This window comes from Centruroides vittatus, unplaced genomic scaffold, assembly GCF_030686945.1.
Source record: "Centruroides vittatus isolate TY-2023 unplaced genomic scaffold, ASM3068694v2 contig_426, whole genome shotgun sequence".
NCBI lineage: Eukaryota > Metazoa > Arthropoda > Arachnida > Scorpiones > Buthidae > Centruroides > Centruroides vittatus.
In genome coordinates this window covers 957,506-978,963 of record NW_027122232.1, presented here as the reverse complement: position 1 = coordinate 978,963, position 21,458 = coordinate 957,506, and the positions used below count along the sequence as shown (strand labels likewise).

The following is a 21,458-nucleotide window of genomic DNA, read 5'->3' as shown; positions in this document are numbered from 1 at the left end:
TTATCTACTATTACTGATAGCATATAACTACAATGATCATTTTATAAGCATTGATCCAGTGATTGAATATGGCTTGAACTTTAAATGAAGTATTGCCCTATTAAAGAAATTCAAAAAAAATTTGCAAGGAATACTGATTATCAATTCTTAACTTTGATTCTTTTTAACCGGTTTGAATTTTAAAAAAATTTTTCATTTATGGTTTACTGAAATTTTTGTTATATATATTATGGTGTTTTCGATGTAAAACTAGTTATTATTATATAGCAAATATTCAATGTTATGTTACCCTTCTAACTTCTTATTGTTCGTAGAATCTCCATTTTGGCATTTGTAGTTTTACTAACTGCAGCAGTTTTTTTTGGAACATAACCCCTAAAACTGAAAAGGGATGTAAACAAATTCATAATTATGATAAGAAAAAACAATAGAACCAGACATATGAGAATTGAAAAAAAGTTGTTTGCCTCTATGTATTTCATAGCAGTAGTAAAAAACTGTCCTAAGTGACACTTATGTGTCTTTCAGAACTCTCAGTACCAAAGAAATTCATAATCAGAACTGGTCCTAGTGGCAAAAAATCCTAAAATTGTCCTATAAGCATACAAGACAGTTGTCTAAGGTGCAACAATTTATGGATGCCACAGTCAGCATCAGATAGAGAGAAATATTTGTCATTTATTTTAATTACATATGTTATGTATACATCTAAAGCTGTTGCATATGTAGGTGTGCAGGATACATGCAACTTCTAGTATTTTGAACAGCCTTAAGGAGACATACAAAATGTACTTGAGACAACAGTGCTTCACATCTGTCCAGTAGCTTTATTCTAAAAATGGGCATAGGAAATAGGAATGTCTAATAAATGGAATGGCTTTTACTTGAAGGCCTCTAAATGTGGTCAAAAACATTTATAATTTGGAATAAACATTGCTGGAATAAGTAAGAAAGGTATTATTTTGTAGATATCAGTGTTAGGTGTGCAGGTTTAGTAAAAAGGGAGTGTGCCAAAAACTCTTGGCCCGCCCTGTTCATAAGCACCACTCTGTGCCAATCATAATGGCCAAAATCCATATTTTGTAATTGAAATGACACACAGGACCTTTTATCACAGAAAAAGGGGAAATATTTGTTATTACAATAAGCATAACTCAAAATGTATTATTTGGCAATTAGAACCATTTTCCACTACTGCAATGATCTACTTAATAAAAAAAACACATCAATTATGCTTATTCCCTGTCAAGTACAGTCTACATTACCTCTTTTATAAAAAGTCATTACTAGTCTTCATTTGTTTAGTAGCACTTTTGCTTTTCATACTGAACAATTAACTTTGTGAATATTGAAAGTTTGTCTCTTTCAGTGATGTGGATATAAAAATGCTCTTGTGGACTTGAATGGATGAAGTGCTCTAGTAAAACCTGGGCACTGCTTAAAGCTTCACTTCATCGTCATCATTGCCATTTCTTTTCTCTCCAGCTAAAGTCTGGCAGATAGCTGTGCAATCTTACAAGCATCCTAACTGTTGCTTGCTATCCATGTCCTGAAAACATCAACCACTGTTGCTACTATCAATGCATAATAACATTTTTTATGTGGTGTTGCTCTTTATTAAAAATGATCAGCCCAGGATAAATGTTCTCCAAGACTCAAAATTCTAACCATGTGAGAAAAAAATAAACTGAGAAACAACTGATATAGGTTTAATTTCCATACTTAAATAAGATTTGTTCTGGGACCTGGGAAATTGAATGATCTTTCCAGGAAAGCAATACATCAGGAATAATAGATAAAGGTTTCACAGTATTTACACATCTAATTTGGTTCAAACATATCAATCTATAATCAATTTAATAATCAGTTATATAAACACTTAATTGCTTTCTAAGAAAACTCGTGCTAATTTAATTATCTAATCATAATATAATTGTATAGAATTAAAGCAAAACAAATTAAATAAATTTATTTATAATATCAATGATTTATGAACTTTTTTATACTGTAAAAAGAAATTTTTTTAAAACATATTATAAAATAAGATTTATTTATTTATTAGATAGATAAATTTGTTTATAAAATTCTTTAATGAAAAAGAGTGACCAACTTATAGTCTTCACTATTGGTGTATTACAGATTGTTGTGCTTTAGCTATTGAAATATAAAAATGCTTAATTTGTACTGTTAAATAAGTTTCACTCTAAACAGATATTAATTATGAAAGCATCCAAATTAAACTGACATTATTAATTCATGTAAATTATAACAGGTAAAAGGTTATTACTAATATATTTTTAAATTAGCTATTATTACAATAGAATATATTAATTAATATTAATGAATTGTAAATGTTTATCTAAAATTTAACCAAATGAAGTTAATTATTAATATAAATAAATTTAAATCAATTTGGAAATCGGTAATTATTTTTAAGCAATACACTAACATTTTCTCTCTTTATTTTATTTAAATTTTATATTGCGTAAGAAAACTTTTCAATATTCGTATATATATTTTAAAAGTATACATAAATTCTTTCAAAAAGTGTTTTTGGATAATTTTAAGCCTCTGGCCCAGGAATGTTATCTGTAGGATAACATCCCTGTCTCTGTATCATAAAGGGCACCGAAATACGATCCCTTTGTTACGTTCTTCGCTCTAAAAACAGTTTTACAGACACTATCACGTGCTATTAGTTCTACATATTCTGTCTATTTACAATTTCTTCAAACAACGAATTTTTAGCCATGACGTCATCGACACACGTTGTAAATATGTTAATGACGTCATTGCTCGAAAATTTACAAACTTTTTTAATCGAAATTACCAAGTCGAATATATTCGAAACAGATAAGATACGATCATCAGCTGTTTAATATTCTTTTAACATTTTTAGGGCCGGAGGTCATAAGAAAAAAGTTAGTTTCGCTACGTAATCTTTTGACTTTGGTCAAATCATTCATGAATTTGAACGGACGATACAAATTTTTATATTTATTTATTTAATCTCTCTCGAAAAACTAATTTAAAATCTACACAATACGATTATTAAAGCATGTAATAAAATTCACGAGTGTTTCACGACCGTAAGTAACGCATTAACAACCCCGACAAGATTGTATCGATGACGTCATTAATTACAATTTATTTTGAGAACAGTTAAACAGAACTCATTCATATAGAATTATCTCGATTCTGTAAAAACTTTTAATGAAATATAAAATAAAAATATATTCGAGAAATACATTCACTAACTTTTAATAGTAGTGAATTACATAATAAATGCAGTTAGTCATCGTGAGATCTAGAAACAAACAAAAAAAAAGTTTTACGTATTAAAAATAACACAACTAAATTCTAATTTATATTTCTCGAAGTAAATTAATTTTCACGTTAAACTTTATTTTGACAAATAAATTAAGTTTTAATTTGTTAACTAATTACGTCACAGGAAAAAAAAACAACATTTCTATCATTACACGCAATGAGCTTAATTCTTTTATTGCCGCTAGGGGAGCCTCCCTCGGTACGCACGTAATTAATATCTTAACGATAAAATTCTTTAAAAACGGAGTCCCCATCTATGACTCCGAATGCTTTTCGGACAATATAAAGCTCTAAACTTAGACGAATGAATGAAATAAAATCGGCGAATTACGGAGGAAATATTTCAATAAAATTTTAAATGATAATAGACATGTTTATAAATCTGGCCTTAAGAAAAACGGCCGAAAAATTTGCGAATATTTTTAACTTTTACGTCATTTCAAACAATACGACTCCGTCGATAACGTGTTTTAAAAATATCTATTTAAATTAGATATAAATTCTTCTGCGTGCAAATATCCTAAACCGGCCCAAACGTTTAACTAGAGAAAGGGAAAAAAGAAATTTCCAATTATGATCGTTGTCTGTAGATTCGAATAAACGTTATTACCATTAAGAGATGGTCATCATTATTATCGGTTTCTAAATCAGCGGTAAAAGATAAAATATAGATTGAACTCGATAAACGGATCACTCCATTATGTCTATACATCTTTCCAACAAATTTCTCCAGACATACCAGATGCATAGAAGATAGTTTATTTACTTAGACTATTACTTATTTGTTCGTAAAATTCCTGAATAGTTGTTTCTAAGAATGTTTCTATTACAAATCCTACTAATAAATATCATCGTCATCATCAATATTTATTAGATAGAATTTGTTTTGATGCTATTCATAACCTGTATCTGACAAGATAAGATGGACAGGAAACATGCAAACTTAGTTTGGATTGACATTTCTGTATGATCTTGTTTAAAATCTTTGCTAAAAAGTGTAAAATTACATTTTTTAAATAAAACTCTATTTAAAAAAAAAGCAGAATATCTTTCATTAGTTAAACCGGTACAAAGAATACATAAACTACTACAGTTAATTAGCAGAATGCAAGCATTGATTAAACGTCTGTAAAGCTATTAAGTATAGAGTTGTTTCACAATTAGCCTTTTCAACTACTATACAAGTTTCTTTAAACGTTATCTTCTAGGCTTCGTCCTTAGAAAAATATACTGAGAGCCTTTTGTTGTGTACTTAGTAAAAGAACGAAAACGGAAATATGTTCTTGCCGTAAAATGAGTAATTTTAAATAAAAGCTTCGAAAATACGTTATATATAAAAGTGCGGTTCAATTTGTTTTGAATTCTGCTTTATTCGTTTATAAGCACATCATTTAGAGCAGTTACGATCCATTCATAAAACTAAATTAAAGTTAAAAGAGTAAGGATCGGCATGTCCTACTTTAATTCTGCGCTTCTAAAAACGTCGAGTAAACTTAGTAAATTGTGGCAGCGACTTTCTCTAATCTCGATTTAGCTCCGCTTATCGTCCAGAAGTTTATAAGCAAAACATAACGCATTGAAGTAAGTTAGAATTATTCTGTTACAATTTTGTCCTGTTAGAGTTATTTAAAACTATAATATTCGATACGGTGTTTATATCGTTCTAAAATATTCCCACCGCAGAGTTTCCACCATTTAAGACTGACGCGGATCGTCCTAAGTGTAAAGCAATCGTCGGGGGAGTTGTAATTCGACACGTAGGACGCTCTAATACTTCCCGGAACTCTCTAGTCTTCCACAGTGACAACGAATTGGGCGATCGCACCCCCGCTATTCTTAATGGTATCTACTAACTCGGCGGACGGGAGTGGGACGAGTGGGGAACATCTGGTGTCCGCGCGTTATCGGGTCGGAGGTCGTAGTACCAAGCGGAAGTGACGATGACGCCCGGACGAAGTTTCAGAGAGAAGAAGGTTCGAAAAACTACTACTACTATGACGAAAGTTACGGAGTGACGTCGCTGGAGAACTTGCAATGGAATCGCCCATCCGACGATAGAAGGACGACTCGACTACATTGTACCCCCAGCGAGGGGAAGGAGCGGGACACCACCCGATATTTATATCCCGACTTAGCTACGGCGAGGAACCATATATGGAATCCGATGCGTCGGTCGACGTGTCGAGTCGCTAGCTGGCAGTCTGGAAGTAGAAGTCGACCGATGCACGGTAAGCTCGTTTCTCCTTCCTACCGATCTCAAAGTACTTAGGCGGGATAGAGGGGAATTGGCGCCAGGGGGTAAGCCTAACGTGGCGCGGCCTTTAGCGACTCGAGTCGAACTATACAAAAGTTTATAACACTTCATTGTAAAACTAGATGTAAATTGTTAGTGTGACTTGACGGATAATTAAGCATTTAAAGTATTTTTTCGAGTATTTTAAATGTGGTTAATTGGCAGAAGTGTTTTCTGCGAAGCTAATTGATTCAGCGCCATTACGTATAGTACATTTAACAGATACGAATTCACAAAAACACAAACTATTTTAAAAAGTGTACTCTACTTCGTCCGATACAGGAAACGTGAAAATTCAGCCGACCACCAGGTGGCGTTCGAGGAATGAATTTCCCGCGTAAAGGCGAATGACTAACTTTTTAAGAGCCCGTATAAAATTACGAATTAACTGTATAAGTCGGTACATGGCATAACGTCAACGTGGTAGCAGTTTTCGCAATTAAGAGTTTCTCTCATCGGAAGCAATTATCTCTCATACCAAATCTACGTTTACCTTTTAATAAAAAATAAACAGTTTTAAGTTCGCTCCACAGATTAATTTATATTTTATTTTTCAGGACTCAGAAAAAAAACGAGAGAAAAAGGAAGAAATAGGAACAAAAAGAAGAAAGGAAAGAAGAAAAAAAAATCTCGTCACGTCCCCGTACTTCCTTGCTTCCCATATGTGATGTGGTCGGTATGGAATGTAAAGAAGTATGGAGTCGTGGGGAGGATGAGAAGACATAGCCTGTAGGAGACATCGCCTATCCCGAAAAGGAAGAGAATAAAAATTCATCTTTCCCGTTTCTGTTAAATTATGTAGGTTCTGTAAATAACGGTAAAGATTATAAAATGGAATTTAATAAAAGACCAATAAAATTTATAATGCTGGTAATTTTTTTCTAATTTAAGACGCTAACCTTCGTAATTTTATAAACATATATAATTTGTGAGGCGTGAAATGACTATTTTTAAAATTTATTTAAATTAATCTTTAAAAAGTCCACTCCAGTCTACTTTTCATGTCGATAAATAAAACTATCTTAAAAAAATAAAATTATACATTTATATTAAAAAAACAATAAATTAAAAGTTGATTTTTTAAAATATAATGGAAGGATTCCTTTCTAGTACGTAATCAAAAATGAATCGAACGAGAATTTTCTATAAGTTAAATATAAAAGTGATACAATGCCTCCCCGCGTAATGGAAACGCGGTTGTGATGAGAATGGAAATTTCAAATAAGGAAAGAGCAACGGAATTTATGGAAACGAGTTTCGTTGATCCGGTTAAATTTAAAATAAGCGGTACAGTCGAATTTCTAAATTTAAAAAGTGTTGTTACAGATTCGGCTTCAGAAAAAAAAAACGCGATTTCGAAAAGCCATCTCAAAGACGGTGCTTAACTTAACGCGAATACAAGTTATCCCGGTTAATCGATCGGCCGGTTAATTGATAGTAATCAAAACGAAAAAGAAAAGGGACGGAAAAAACTACACTGCTGGAGGAAGAGAAAACAGCGCCAAAATCCCGCCTGGCATCCTTCGAGCGGCACCGATTCTTCGCTCCATTATTGGCAACATCCGTTAATAGCCCAGTACGTTCTCGGATGACGGCAGCGCCTGTAAAGTCTCTTTCCCCGCCAGTCGCTGCTGCCGGGCGGATAAAACAAACACGCGTAAACATCTCGACCATCGATTGGTCCCGAACTGCTACCGGACACGGTCGAATGTGGCGGATGTGACGTCACTAGACCGGTCCACTGCGTCTCGGGACGGGGCGGAAGCTGGCGGAGCCTGAGCAGAAGACGGATAACCCGGACGCGGGATAACGAAGAGACGGGCGAGCCGGAGAAGCCCGACGATGCAGGATGCCGAAGAGCGAACGTGCTCGCTTCCAAAACTCTCCCGGAAAGGATGCTGTCGACGGTGTGATCGCCTGTAATCGGATAGGTTTACCGCAGTTAAATTTAGGACTTGGAGTGACCCGCCGAGATTTAAATCCACAGTGAATCTAGCCGGATCGGGGTAAGTAATAGACGTAATGCTAAGAGGTTCGGTCGCCGGGGAAACCGTTCCCATAGCGACGAATAAATGAAGAGCTATGGAATCGAAGGTGGCGAGATGCGTAAGACGCGTAATAATCGAAGTCCCGCCTGGAGATGAGGCGGATGAGCATCCCGAGATGAGAAGCGATCGGAGGAGAATGCCGACACCCATCAAAGCCCAAATTAGGTTTCGTGTCGGAACTGTTAAAATCGGGAACGGAGGAGGAGGAATTGATCGGTTTGAACGCAAACATCACATCGACGTCTCGCCATCTCTTCGTCTATATCAATCTAGGGGTCTTTCCCGGGTATATAAACAGATAATTCCGTCACGTAAATTTCGGATGCTGTATTATTTTCCCGGAGGAAAATCGGTACGCGAGATTAACGACAGATGGCGCGGCGACGGAAGCCATTTTGATAACTAGAGGCGGATCGGTACGAAAAAGACGGAAAGAGCGTTAATGCCCCTCCCATAGAAGCCACCCGAGCGACGAAAGAAAAGAACCGCGATAAAATTAGAAATGGGATCGGAGGATAATTATGGATGACCGTAGTTTAGAATAACGCCAAATGTACTTAAATAGAGCGCTGCCGCTTCCTAGCAGAACACGAAACAACTCACGTTCCTCCACAATCAGACAGCAATATTGAATTTGAATGTTAAAATTCCATCGTAACTTCGATAACCGATCGAACTTTATACGAGAAAAACGATGCTTCTATAAACTATATACAAGATAACGGATAAATCCGCCCTAAAGGGCAATCTAACCGGTCCCAGACATGAGAATTTAACCGTAGTAAAGAAAGGGAGAGGAAAGGGGGAGAAACTTTCCACCGATGTAAATGTCCCGCTTTAGTTGGTTGGAATTGGGCCAAATCTCGACTTTTGACCATTTGGTCCCCTTCAACCAGCTGTAGTTGGCATTTTTCCTTCTTCCCGCACAAAATAGTTGACTAATTTAATGGGCCGCGCCAAAGTGATTAATAGACGAGCGTAAGCCAGCATTCGAATGCACCGATATGTAGATACATCATACAATGCAGTACCGGCGAAAGAAGAACCTGAAGGCATTAAATTACGGCGAAAACCCAAGATGAAATTAAAATACCATCCAGACAACCGATTATTTTTATTTAGACCTGTGACGGCAGAAGACAGCCAACATTGAAAAAGAACACCCGTTCACGATAGTTCGACCGCTAAAAAATGAGTCCAGACGCACTTTCCGAACAAAACAAGGTTTTTAAAGGTGTCAAGTTATTGAAGAAGAGTAGACAACTTTATGGTTCTGCGGCTAATAGCTCACAAACGTCGCTCAGATAATCATGAAAAAATCCCCGATGTATTTGAGAAACTCTATATCAAAGATCGAATAAAGTAATGTTCAGAAACGACGATATTCGAAAGAACACATTAATATATATGATTATTTTATTTGTTTTTTACAGGGCTAACTGCATTTCCACCAAACAAAAGTTCACCTCACTCATTTTCCGCATGTTTTTTTATATATTATATAAAACATGCGGCAAATGAGTAAGTTGTACATAAAGATTATCAAGACTGTTATATATATATATGTTATAAAGATTAATTCTAGGATTCAACAGAAGAATATCCAATAATAATTATTTGCTTTTTTTCATGTTTTTAAAAAAATTCGTAGAGAGTTCTAAGAGTTTTAAAAATTTTACAAAGTAATGTTTTCAAAATAACGCTAGAAAGCTAAAAGATGTTTTATTTAAGAAATATAATATATTCTACATAAAACGATGCTTTTCAGCTAAGAAAAGATTAAAGTTCCTTGAAAAGACAAACTGATTTTTGTCATCAATATGAAGTATCCTGTAAATATCAGTAGCTAATTAGAAAAAAAAATTGAATGGCAATGATAATTTATGCAACAGAAACAGTTTTTTTCTATAAGCAAATATCCATAAGATTTGGATGAAACTCTCTATAGTCTTTATCCCAATTCAGTTGTATGAAATATTTTTGAAATTCTCCAGTTAAAATTTTCATTTCATACATTTTACTATATTTTTATGAATTACTTCTAAAATGAACTGTATAAATTTAATAAAAAATGTTTCAATAATAGATTTAAAACAACAGTTATTTTTTCATTGAATAAATTCACATTATCTCTACTTTTATGAAATATTTTGAGTAGCAAATTTAAATTAAATGATTAACTTAAAACACTATAATTATTGATCATTTAAGTGAATCTAATCTGAAAAATTATCAGTATGAAAAAATATTACTTAATTATCCTATACAATAAATGCATAATGGTAGTCATAAGAATTAGTTTTTTAAAACAAATTATTGCTGTTTTTTTAATATCTCACAAACTTTTATTATTAAGATGATCTAAACACTTTTACATAGTCTAATGAATGTATGTATTTATTTATTTCCAAAGATCACTTATAAATCTCATCACTTTGTCTTTCTATTTTTGATTGATAAAAAAGCATCTCTGATTTTGCAATCATATTCTTTTTGATCTATCATCTTGCAATCTTCAGTTATTCCAAAATGCAAATATATTATGATTATAAAGATAATGAAATTTGGCACTACTAAATATAACATCATACCTAGTTATAAAAAAAAAATTCTGAATGTTTAGCAAACTGATAGGAAAAACAAAATAAAATGTATTTATCCCCAGGGCACTATACTAAAGGAGATTAAATTTATTTTTTGCATATATTCATTCATTGAATATTTCTATACATTACCGAAAATCTATTTTTAACACACTTTTATAATATAAAAATGTGTTAAAAAAAAATTTTCTGTAATATATTTTCATAGAGATATGGTAATTCTTAGTGAAACTACTATATAAAAATATCATTAATGTCCATAAGAATAATAAATTTTAAAAATATGTTAAAAATTATTTATAACAAATTAATTTTATTAAAAATGTTTCTAATGTAATAATTCAGAATTCACAATACTTTTTTGTAAAATACTTTGTTCTCTATAATAATAATAATTATTATAAAAAATGAGAAATTTTGTCATAATTTTCATTTCAACCTACCTATTAGCATCTAAAGATTAGAACAGTATTTGAATGATTTTATGAACTTAGAAGTAATGCATCACAAATTATAACATCTTATATAATAAGACAATTTTATAAGGAGCATTTCTAAAGATATGTAACTATTGTAATGGAGCATATATATTTCAAAGAATATTTTAATAAAATAAATAATACTTGTATTCTCAGAATATATGTTTAATTTGAATAACAGGAAAAAAAAATTGAAATTCTAAGAAAAATGACATTAACAAGTGAAATGTATAGAAATTAATTAATTTTATTTATTTTGTATAACTATAGTACAGTACATATAAAGCTGACTAGCCAGAATAAAAAATTCTACAAGATTATCAACAGTTTATAATTTAATAAAAAAGAGAGAAAGAAAAATACTCAAAAGGTAAACAGTCAAGAGTTTACTAGATTGATTTAGGTACTACAGAAAAATATTTATTGGAAATACAGTCAATCTTGGAAGGATAGCTTAACATCACATGATACAGCAAATGGTAAGAACAATACAGACTTGAATGAATTTGTATATAACAACAAAATAATAAAACAGAAAAACTGTATAAAATCAGCATAGAAAAATATCTCAATGCATCAGAAAAAATAAAAAATCTGAACGATTTACTCAGATAATAACAGAAATCCAAATCATAATTATAAAGATATGTTAAAATAAAGAAAAAAAACTATGGAAAGGCAACTCTCAAACTAATTAAATTACATTTAAACAATTTTTTATTTTTACTTAGACAAAGAAATTAAATGATTCCTAAGAATAATATTTAAAAAAATTTTATTTATGTGATTTTAAGTTTTAGATGTTTAATGCAATATTATATTATTACTAATTTATATGAGAATATTTGAACCTCCAATAAATTTTAAAAATTATTATTAAAACATCTGCTCCTTGATCTGCACTAGTGTTTCTCATTTCCTGGTACCACTTTTGCTTGTCCCGGGATAAAACTGAACTGTTTCCCAGGATTTCCCGGGATCCTGGGACAAAATTAATTACTTTTAAGATAAACAAAATATCTTGAAATCAAATGATATAATTTTTTTTTTTCAAAGTAATTTAATACATTCTGCAACCTCCAAAATCATATTAATAATGCTGTGTAATATATATATCAAAAATTACCTTTGAATTACCTAGAAATTTTCACAAATAGAAAAAATTCATTAAAGTTTGCTGGAAACTGCATACAACAATGGCAACAAAATGCTTTGAATTGAGTTGAAAATTTAAAAAAAATGAACTTAGATCAAACTTCTAACTTAGAAAGTAATTTTCGTTTTTTAAATAAAACATAATACAAAATATTATTGTAAATTTCTATAATGAGATTTTAAAAAGCAAAGATGGTCAATAATCCAATCAGTTGAGCTGGTTCTTATTTTGGTAATGAAAAGTCCTGTTACCAAGAATGCCCTTTCCTATTCAATTGATGTGTGTTGAATCCTCTTTAATGCATTTAAGAGAAGACAGATTTTTTTTTTCATCTGTAGCCTGGAAGATTTCTAGTTCATTTTTGAGATTGTAGTACTTCTTTTGCTCTCTAGTATTCTTGATTTGTCTACCTTGGCTGCTTTAATAGAAACATCAAGCTTATAGCCTAATAATTCGACAGTTCATTTGTCTTTAATAATCAGGTTTATGAAGAAAAACTTCATACTTGTTTGTATCCTTGCCCAATTTGCACAACCTGGCATTACAGTTATTGAAGCTACTGGGCATGGTTAAAAATTAAGACAGCATAAGCACAATTATTCCATATATTGCAGGTTCTGACAAGTAAAGAGTTTTTAGAGTCCTGCCATAAATTTTCAGTTATGGCTACATATTGATTATTGACAATCTGTGACATGCCATAACAAGCAAAAATTTAAAAAACTAATAAGTAGAGTTAAAATTAATAAATACAAATGTATTCTGACAGTTTATGAGTTAATTATACTTTCTATTTGCAAAATTTCCTCAATCTTAACACAAAATAAGAAAAAAGTGAATTTTTAAGAAATTTTTGGATTTTCTGGGATGAGAAAAATTTCTCTGGTTAAAAAAACAACCGGGATCCCATTTGAGAAATCCTAATCTACACCATTTGTTTTAAATATCTTATAGAATAAAATACTTTTAAATAGTACAGGTAACCCCCGTAAAACATGGCACTTCTATAGCATGGATTCACTAACACAGTTTGAGAATTGGGAACATCCTCATATAACATGGTGGTTTTATAGCACAGATTCACTCTAACATGGTTCGAGAATTGGGTAAAACCCTCATTCAACATGAAATGTAATAAAAACTATAAAAAGCGAACTTTATCTAATTTGAAATTAGGGAAATCCCCGTACAACAGTTCAATAAATGTGATAAAGCTTTTAAGTGCGAAAGATACCTCATTTGACATTTTTCATTCGAGCACGTATGTACTATCAGATTTACATGCATAATTTTTGTAAACTGTTAGTACTTAAGTACAGTATGTAAATTTTCTGTTCCCACCTTCTGTTGATACATGTGGTGCTTCTCGAAACTTGTTTCATGTTGCCAGATCTTGATGCTTCTGCTTTTGATGTTGCCAGATCTCGATGTTCCTGCTTTTGATGTTGCCGGATGTTTTTTCCCTTATTCCATACTTGCTTTATTCAGTCACCGGTTTTTAGGCATTGAAACTGCACCTCCGACTGTTAGGACAATCCCCACCTTTACAAGTATACTTGTAAGACTTTAAATGTATCTCTTTTTTGGCTATGTACATTAAAAATTTTCAGTTAATAGTGCTTAGTGATGACAAAGAAAACATTGTTTAATTTATATTAATATGTATCACTTCTTAAGAAAATTTTAATAAAGATATTTATCTTTATTATGAAAATATAATAGCATGTTTTTAATCTTTGAAATCTAACCCCTCTTTTTGTACTAGTTCTTTGTTTTGCATAACACAGATTTGCATAACACAGCAATTTTTTGGAACATAACTCCCATGTTATATGAGGGTTACCTGTATTGTTAAATGTTTTGCAAAAAATTTTAGCAAATAAGCAAACGTGAGAAAGAATTATAATGCCAGAGTATATAATGAGTGTAACTGATCTTATTTTAAATTTAATTTGTATACTAGTACTTTCTATATATTAACAGGACTTATTATACTGCATATATATGGACTAAATATCTGCATCCATATTTTCCAGTATAATAAGTCCTGTTAATATATAAAAAGTACTAGTATACAAATTAAATTTAAATTAAGATAAAAAGGACACAAAGGCATAATAATTAATTAGTAACTGATCTTATATTGATTATATACTAAATATGTACTGTACAGTACATTGTATTTGGTATATATCAAAAGCAGCCAAATCCTGTCACTATAAGAGCCATATATTGCCTATTAGAAATACACAAGAGGTGCATCCTCCATTGGAAAAGTGTATATTTAGTTATCACTGTTATTTGAGATTAAAAATGCTTATGTTTGGTAGGTATGGTATACAAAAACTTTAAAAAATAATTTAATTGTAAATTAATTTTTCTTTTACTTTTCTAAATATATATCAATGTTTCTCTCCCATTACATACTGATAAAAGGTTTATGGGTTTGTAATTGGGATACTAACAGTTTAAAATTTGGTTGAAACATACCAAACCTTAGCTTTCAGTTGCCTGTTCAAGATTAAATTATTGCAAGTATAATAGGAAGTATTGCAAGAGAGCAGATTTCCTCCTTATATAAACAAAAAGACCCTTAACAAAAAAAGTGATAAAATTTGAAAAAAACGAGTTGTGTTGAAGATACAATAAATAATTCAAAAACTTCAAAAAGTATAAATAACAAAATAAATTAAAAAAACAATGCTTAAAATACTAGATACATAAAATGCAAGAAGCAACACATAAAAACTTAACAACACTAAAATACATAAGATTGCTTAAAATTCTGTATACATAAAATGTTACAGCAAAATTGTGATTACAGAAAATTAAAATTGTATAATATACAACATCAAGATTTTTAATAATGTGAAAAATCAATGTGAAGCATGTGTTTTATATTGTTCATATTATCAGCTATGCAGTAAAAAAAAAAAAAATTATGTAAAACAGATAAGCAATAAAATTGCAAGTATTTCTTGAAAATACCTAAGTCAATGCCAATCAACTGAAATGAAACCATTAAAATATTTAAAAAGAGTATAGTAAAACCTGTTAAACACAGAATCTTAATAAAATGGAAACCTGCCTAACTGGGAAAAAAATTCTTTGAAACGAAATGATTTTTGATATTAAAAAAAAAACATGCGAAACTGTAAAAATATTCAGTACTATGTGAGTCCGGTTTACACAGGTTTTACTGAATATGGTCAAAGCATTTTATTCTTTCATTGAGATAGGAAGACCTAGCCTGAACCTAATAATGCTTGGATTACAGATGAATGGTAAGTTACTTCATTAGTTTAACAATAAATAAATCTTGTTAAGCTCTTATGAAATATCAAGAAGGGAAAGCAGCCATGGACCAGATGGATAGATAATAGTCAATTAAAGTTGAGTTATGTTTACAGTTTGTGTGTATATCACACTAACAGTCAGTAAACTTGCAAAAAATATTATATATGTATAAGTAGTATGTATTTATTTATTTTAAAAATATATAAGTATACAAGAGCTGTAGTAAGGGTCTAGAAGACCTGCATGAGCCACAGTCAAAGGCATCATAGATATATATATATATATATACACATTGGTGAAAATATATCACATCAAGATCAAGTTTATACACAGATATTTTAAAGTTAAACAATTTATAAAAAATAATTAAACTTAACCAAACTATTGACATAGAATTTAAACAATGTTTTTTGGTAAAATGCTTTCCTGCCATATCAGTTTTCATAAATTTATTTTTAAAAGTATTTTTTCTTAAATATAACACATTCTAAATTTAAATATATCTATCACTTAAAGTAAATCTATTTTAAATTTATTGCAATACAATATAAAATATGTTTGATTCATCACTGAAACTTAATAAAATGGATCAATGAAATGGTTCTCAAACTTTTAGTTGCAACATATCATAAAATTTTTCTAGATACTTCATGTACAAAAATATATATTTTAAACATTGAAAAGCTGTTGCAATAATACTGTTAGCCAAGGGATCTAACCTAGCTACTAATTCATTACAGATGTAATAAATCTTTTTACAAATGGATTTCTTCTCATTTTTAAAATATACTTCCACAATATTTGCAGCACATCTAGCTACCTTTTATGGCATATAATATTTGAATCACTAAATCAATGTGTTGCTTTGAATTGACATTTAGTATTTTATGACGAGTAGGATTTAATTCATTATTTCAATGTCCAAAAAAATTATATTAATTCTCAGTCATTTTACATCATTTCTTGCTATGCTCTTTTAATGAGGGTTCTAAGGGCTGTGAGCTAGAAATTAAGTGGATCATGAGAGAGCTAAAATATACACAATGGGTTAGAGGAGGGCTTCCTGTAAACATTAGTAGTAATTAATCCATTATGTTATACTTGAATATCAGTTCTAGTAAATGGATAACTACACGTGAATTATTTGCTTATGTTTGTCAGCAATTCATTTTCAGAAATAACATTTTTTGTTACTAGTATCCTGATGCTAACTTGTAATAGTTGTTTATATTATTTCTTATACTGGTTTCTGTATATTACTAGTTGCACAATGTTCTACACTATTAATATATACATAAAATTTTAAATAAAATAGTAATTTCCAGACACACATGCTACTGTTTTATTTTCTTTTCAAGATAGTGACCATCATTTAGTGGTGTATTGCCAAAAAGAAACATATTTTGTTTATCATGTTTCTTTGAATATGAATTAATTATGTAATACAGAGAAAATATTGAATTACATAATAACACAAATACTCTCATGTCATACTAAAGGATGAACTAAGGACAAGATAATTGACTGTAGAGAATAATTTTTGTAAATGCTCTGTGTATAGATGTTTAACAAACTACAATATGAATTGCTGAAAGAATGATATTCAAATAAGTGCATTTTCTAAAATCTTTATTATAAAAATATTATGTGATAAATATCAAATGAACAGTTGGTTTTGTTTATTGAGCTATTAAGACTAAAGTTACTATGCAAATTTAACAGCCTAACCACCTACCTCCTACCAAATTAGTTGTAATTATTTATCCTTAACAGCCTGCAGGGGCACACTCAGAGAGGGACCAAAGGGCTCTGGCACCTCTCAAAGTAAAAAGAAAACAACACTAGTAAATTTTTCAAAAATTTTTTCTTAATTAAAATTCATTTTTTATTTGTATTATGTTGTGTCTTCTATTACTTATGAATTAGTGGTCACATAAGGTAAAAATTTTATTGAATTTGCATTAAAATTTTTTATCTGTTCAATTTGGCTCCCCCAAGTTTAAATTTTAAGTGATACTGATAGCCTGATATGATAAAACAAAGAACAGAATCACTTTATCCAACATGCATTTAATGACAAGTACTGTATTTTTGTGTATATTCTGCAATGGCATATAATCCTCAAAAAATTGTTAGGACAAAAATAAAACGTTGAAATACACAGTGATAAATTTATGCATGCTTTTTGGGCAGCCATTGCTCCATAGCCAAGAATTCATAACTAATTAAAAATTGGCACATAACCTGCCCAATCACACATACCTCTTTTCATACCATCTTTTAAACACACAACCCATAGGTCAATATGCACAAAAATATGATACAAGTTTGAAAAGTCATCTACAAGTTACAATAAAATCTTAGAATATAACCTATATTCAATGATTTTATGATAACAATAAAAAATATAATTTCCTATGTAATTCATATTAGCTTAACATGAAACTTCTCTCATTGAACAATATTCTTTATTGTGATAAATTTCTGTTTAGCAATACACTGCTTTTTACTGTACACACAAAATACACATTATTTTCCTTTCTTTAAAGTATAATAATGAAATTAATTAAATTTTACTTAATTTTATTAATTTATTGCTTGTTTTGGAATCAAAATGTGGTACTCTCTTAATACAGCAATCCTACAATTAAAGTTACTTGCAATCAGTAGGCATCATAACAGATGAGAGCTGTTGCCAGGTTAGGCATGTTTTGGTATTTTAGTGTCTAAACTTTTTGTTTAACACTTAAAACTAATAATTGTTTTTCATCATTAACACTAATAATAAAAGAATCCAGCTGTAACTTTTTCTAAAGCAGTTTAGTGCTTTTTTGGTTCAAATCTATCAATTCCAGTTTTTTCAAGAAATTATAAATTATGGTAAACCTGTATGTTATAGTCAAAACCTAAAATCCACCAAAACTTGGTGTTGTTAGATAGAAGTAATTGTAGCAAAGCCTCTTTTACATTTAGAATTAGTGTAATTTGCAACACTAAGACATCCCTATATAATTTCTGGGAAACTTTATGTTAAACAAGGCAATAAAGTTCTTAGAAAGTGTACAGGGATGTTTTAATATTGCAAATTACACTTATTAAAATAATTACAAAAAGCATTTTCCAAAAAAAATTATATTTCAGAATTAGTTTTGTTTCACTTAATTCAATTTGCCTAAAAAAATTCAGGTTATGTATCTAACATTGTCTAACTTTGTAGAAATAACACTGTTTCAGTCCAATGTTTAAATGAAGAAGGAAATACTTTTTACAAAAAATCTCACTATAACAAATCTCTCTACAACAATATTTTTTCTTGTTCCACTAAATATTGCTATTGAGCAGTGGCATGCCGTCATTGGAAGTGGTGGAAGTGCTGCTTCCCTTGTATTTTCTAAGATATAAATTCATATTGGGCGATTATTTTCATATTTTAATGTACTTTGAATCAAAATGAACGAAAGAAAGAATGAAGATTGATATAATCCCCAACAATCGAGGACACCTCACACTCAGTTAACGTTCCGAATAACCAAAATGCCGTGTGTCAACGTGAAAAAAAAAAAAAAAAAAAAAAAACAATTTCATCCATTGTGCCAACCTGTAACCCATGCCACTTCAGACTTAGACCATGTCCCTGACGCCAATGGACAAAGTCTCCCCGTGCCTTACAGACTTGTCAACATCACTGTCCCGGGACCACCTTCGATCGACAATCAAAAAACCACATCAATGCCCAGGCGTATGAACAGCTGATTGTCCTAAAGCAAACTATTTTGTACATAGTATATGTTTATTTTATGTTAAAATAAACAGTTTTTGTCAGATACTTGTCATCTTTGTCTTTTCCACTACCACACATGTACGAATGGACCCTAGACCATCACTGATGCGCAATTAACTGATTGCCTCTGGAAGTCGCCTTCTTACAGAAACAGCTTCCCTATCATCAAATGCCATGCCACACCACTGCTATTGAGGGATATGACTATTCTATAAATGCGCAATTAAGATTTTCCAATCTATAAAAATATTTATGGGAAAAGTAATTTAACTGTTATACTGGGTATATTATTTAAGATAAAATATCAAATGTCTCATCATTAGCATAAAAATTTGTTAAATACATACTTTTGTTATTTACAGATTTATAGATAACCATCAATCCTTTAAATTTTTATTTCATCATCAGTATTGAGATTTTCTTATCAACTACTTTTTTTAATGTCTTTATCTGCGATAAATCTCAATGCTACCAAGAACATCCCAAGTTATGGAACGAGGAATGGCTATCATACATCTTAATTAATTGTGAATAAGGCTAACAAACCAATCAACATTACAAGTCAATCAAGTCTTGAATAGCAAAAATAATTCAATAATTCATAAGAAAAACAAAAAAAATCAATCAAATAGTTGTAATCTCTCATATTACTAAAAGCATCTACATACAAAATGACACTCAACAACTGAATTGAATTTTCTTTGAAACGAAATAAAAGATGACACTTTTTAGAGACTAGACATTTGAGTTTTAATGACGACTTGTTGAGTGTGGTGTCTGTGTTGTTCTCTGACAAATGTAGTTGAAATATCAAATAAGTTGTCTGTTTCATTCAATTTCTTATAATATTTTGCTTCCATTTATATAGAATTGGCATGTTTTGTTATAATTCCATAATAACAAAAGTTATTTTTCCTGTTAGAAGAATAAAACATTAACTTATTCACATGGCCAGATCATGGCTTGGAACCCTATTTTCAAGGTTCCACTTGATGTTTCTAAATCATGACTATTGAGGCATCTTCGGCAGTGTTGCTGATCTTTGTTCCTGATTGTGTTTTGCTATGGTTTGATTTGGCCGCAAACAACAACAAGCAGAAAAAATAACTGGATTACCATACAAAACCACACTAGGAAGCCAAGGCTAAAGTTAACTAATCAGGAACTTGCAGAAATCGGAATTTGGAGAAATTGGATTTGAAGTTCACTAAAGAAAAGGGGCAGAAAAGTCTTAAAGAACCGGAAACTGACGATGAAAATACTTATTGCATATATTGCTACTCAGGAAAAGTGGATTAAGTGCTGCAAGTGTGAACTGTGGGCTCATGTGGCTGTACAGATGTGGAAAATGAGTTGGTTCAATTTATTTGCAATATGTGTAGGGCATAAACAATTTGCTGTTAAGCATATTTCATTTCTACTGTTTGTTTGAGTTCACTAATTCATTTATATTGCTTTTGATTTGCATTAGAATGTTTTCATTTATTATCTGTTTGATTTTTTTGTAATTAATTTTTGTTTACATTTTCTTTACTTAAACATGCCTTTGAACTTGTATTTCATTGTTATAATATTGAATAGGTTTTCGGACTTGGATTTCTTTGTTTTAATAGTGAATTCCAACTTATACATTGTTAATAACACAAATCTATATACATGCCTGTCTTGCCCCATTACTGTTGCTGAGGTTGCCCCTCGTATGGGGGCAATTTTGGCAATTGCTATCGTTTTATAAAGTTATTATTATTATGATTATTTTTATTTCCAAACTGATTTTAACCAGTTCTATGATAAGGTTACATTCTGATAGACAATAAGTAATGCTGTTCTTTCAGTTTACAGCAGTATCCACAAAATTTAACTTATTCTTATTGCGCCAAAGTTGCCCTGTCCTCCCCTATATATAGAATATCCCATCCTAGTAAATTACCACAATATATCCAAAAACATCCAAGTCAAATTTTTGAAGCATAGCTTGAGTGACTACAGCAGAGTGCAGTCATGCATTATCTTTATTGATTAAACACCATTTTGTCACACTTACTTCATTCATAATGTGGTCACTATACACTTCCGCAATTTGTTTATGAATTTCTATAGGATAAACTTTCTTCACATTTAGAAAATTAATAACAACTTTGCCCTTTGCATTTGGTGGGATTTTTGGTGATGTTCAATTTTTGAACACATTTTAACCCTTCACAAAACAATAACAATAAGCTTGTCATTATTGAAACTCTAGGCTTGCTAAACTAACACATCAAAGAATAAATTGATTTTAAATCAATGGTGGTCATTCACCTGCACAGATTGCTATGCAGAAACATTCTTTATTTTCTGGATGTCTTTTGTAAAACAATCATATATGATTTATATTCAAGGTTAAATCAAATATAAAAATCTTTATTTTTTAAAATCTTGCATTATTTATTGTAAACAGATGTCAGAAAGATGTATTATTTTTAATCATA

At 30.7% G+C, this 21,458-nt stretch overlaps 1 protein-coding gene and 1 long non-coding RNA gene across 2 annotated transcripts in view; one reads left to right on the top strand and one right to left on the bottom strand.

The window, feature by feature from the left end:
• The window catches only part of mib1 (mind bomb 1), a 155,084-nt gene that overhangs the window by 48,675 nt on the left and 84,951 nt on the right, over window positions 1-21,458 (bottom strand). The window lies entirely within an intron of this gene.
• Window positions 5,020-6,488, top strand: LOC136976874 (uncharacterized). The gene is made up of 2 exons (XR_010880992.1): window positions 5,020-5,558; window positions 6,181-6,488. It is a non-coding gene; the product is annotated as an uncharacterized lncRNA (long non-coding RNA).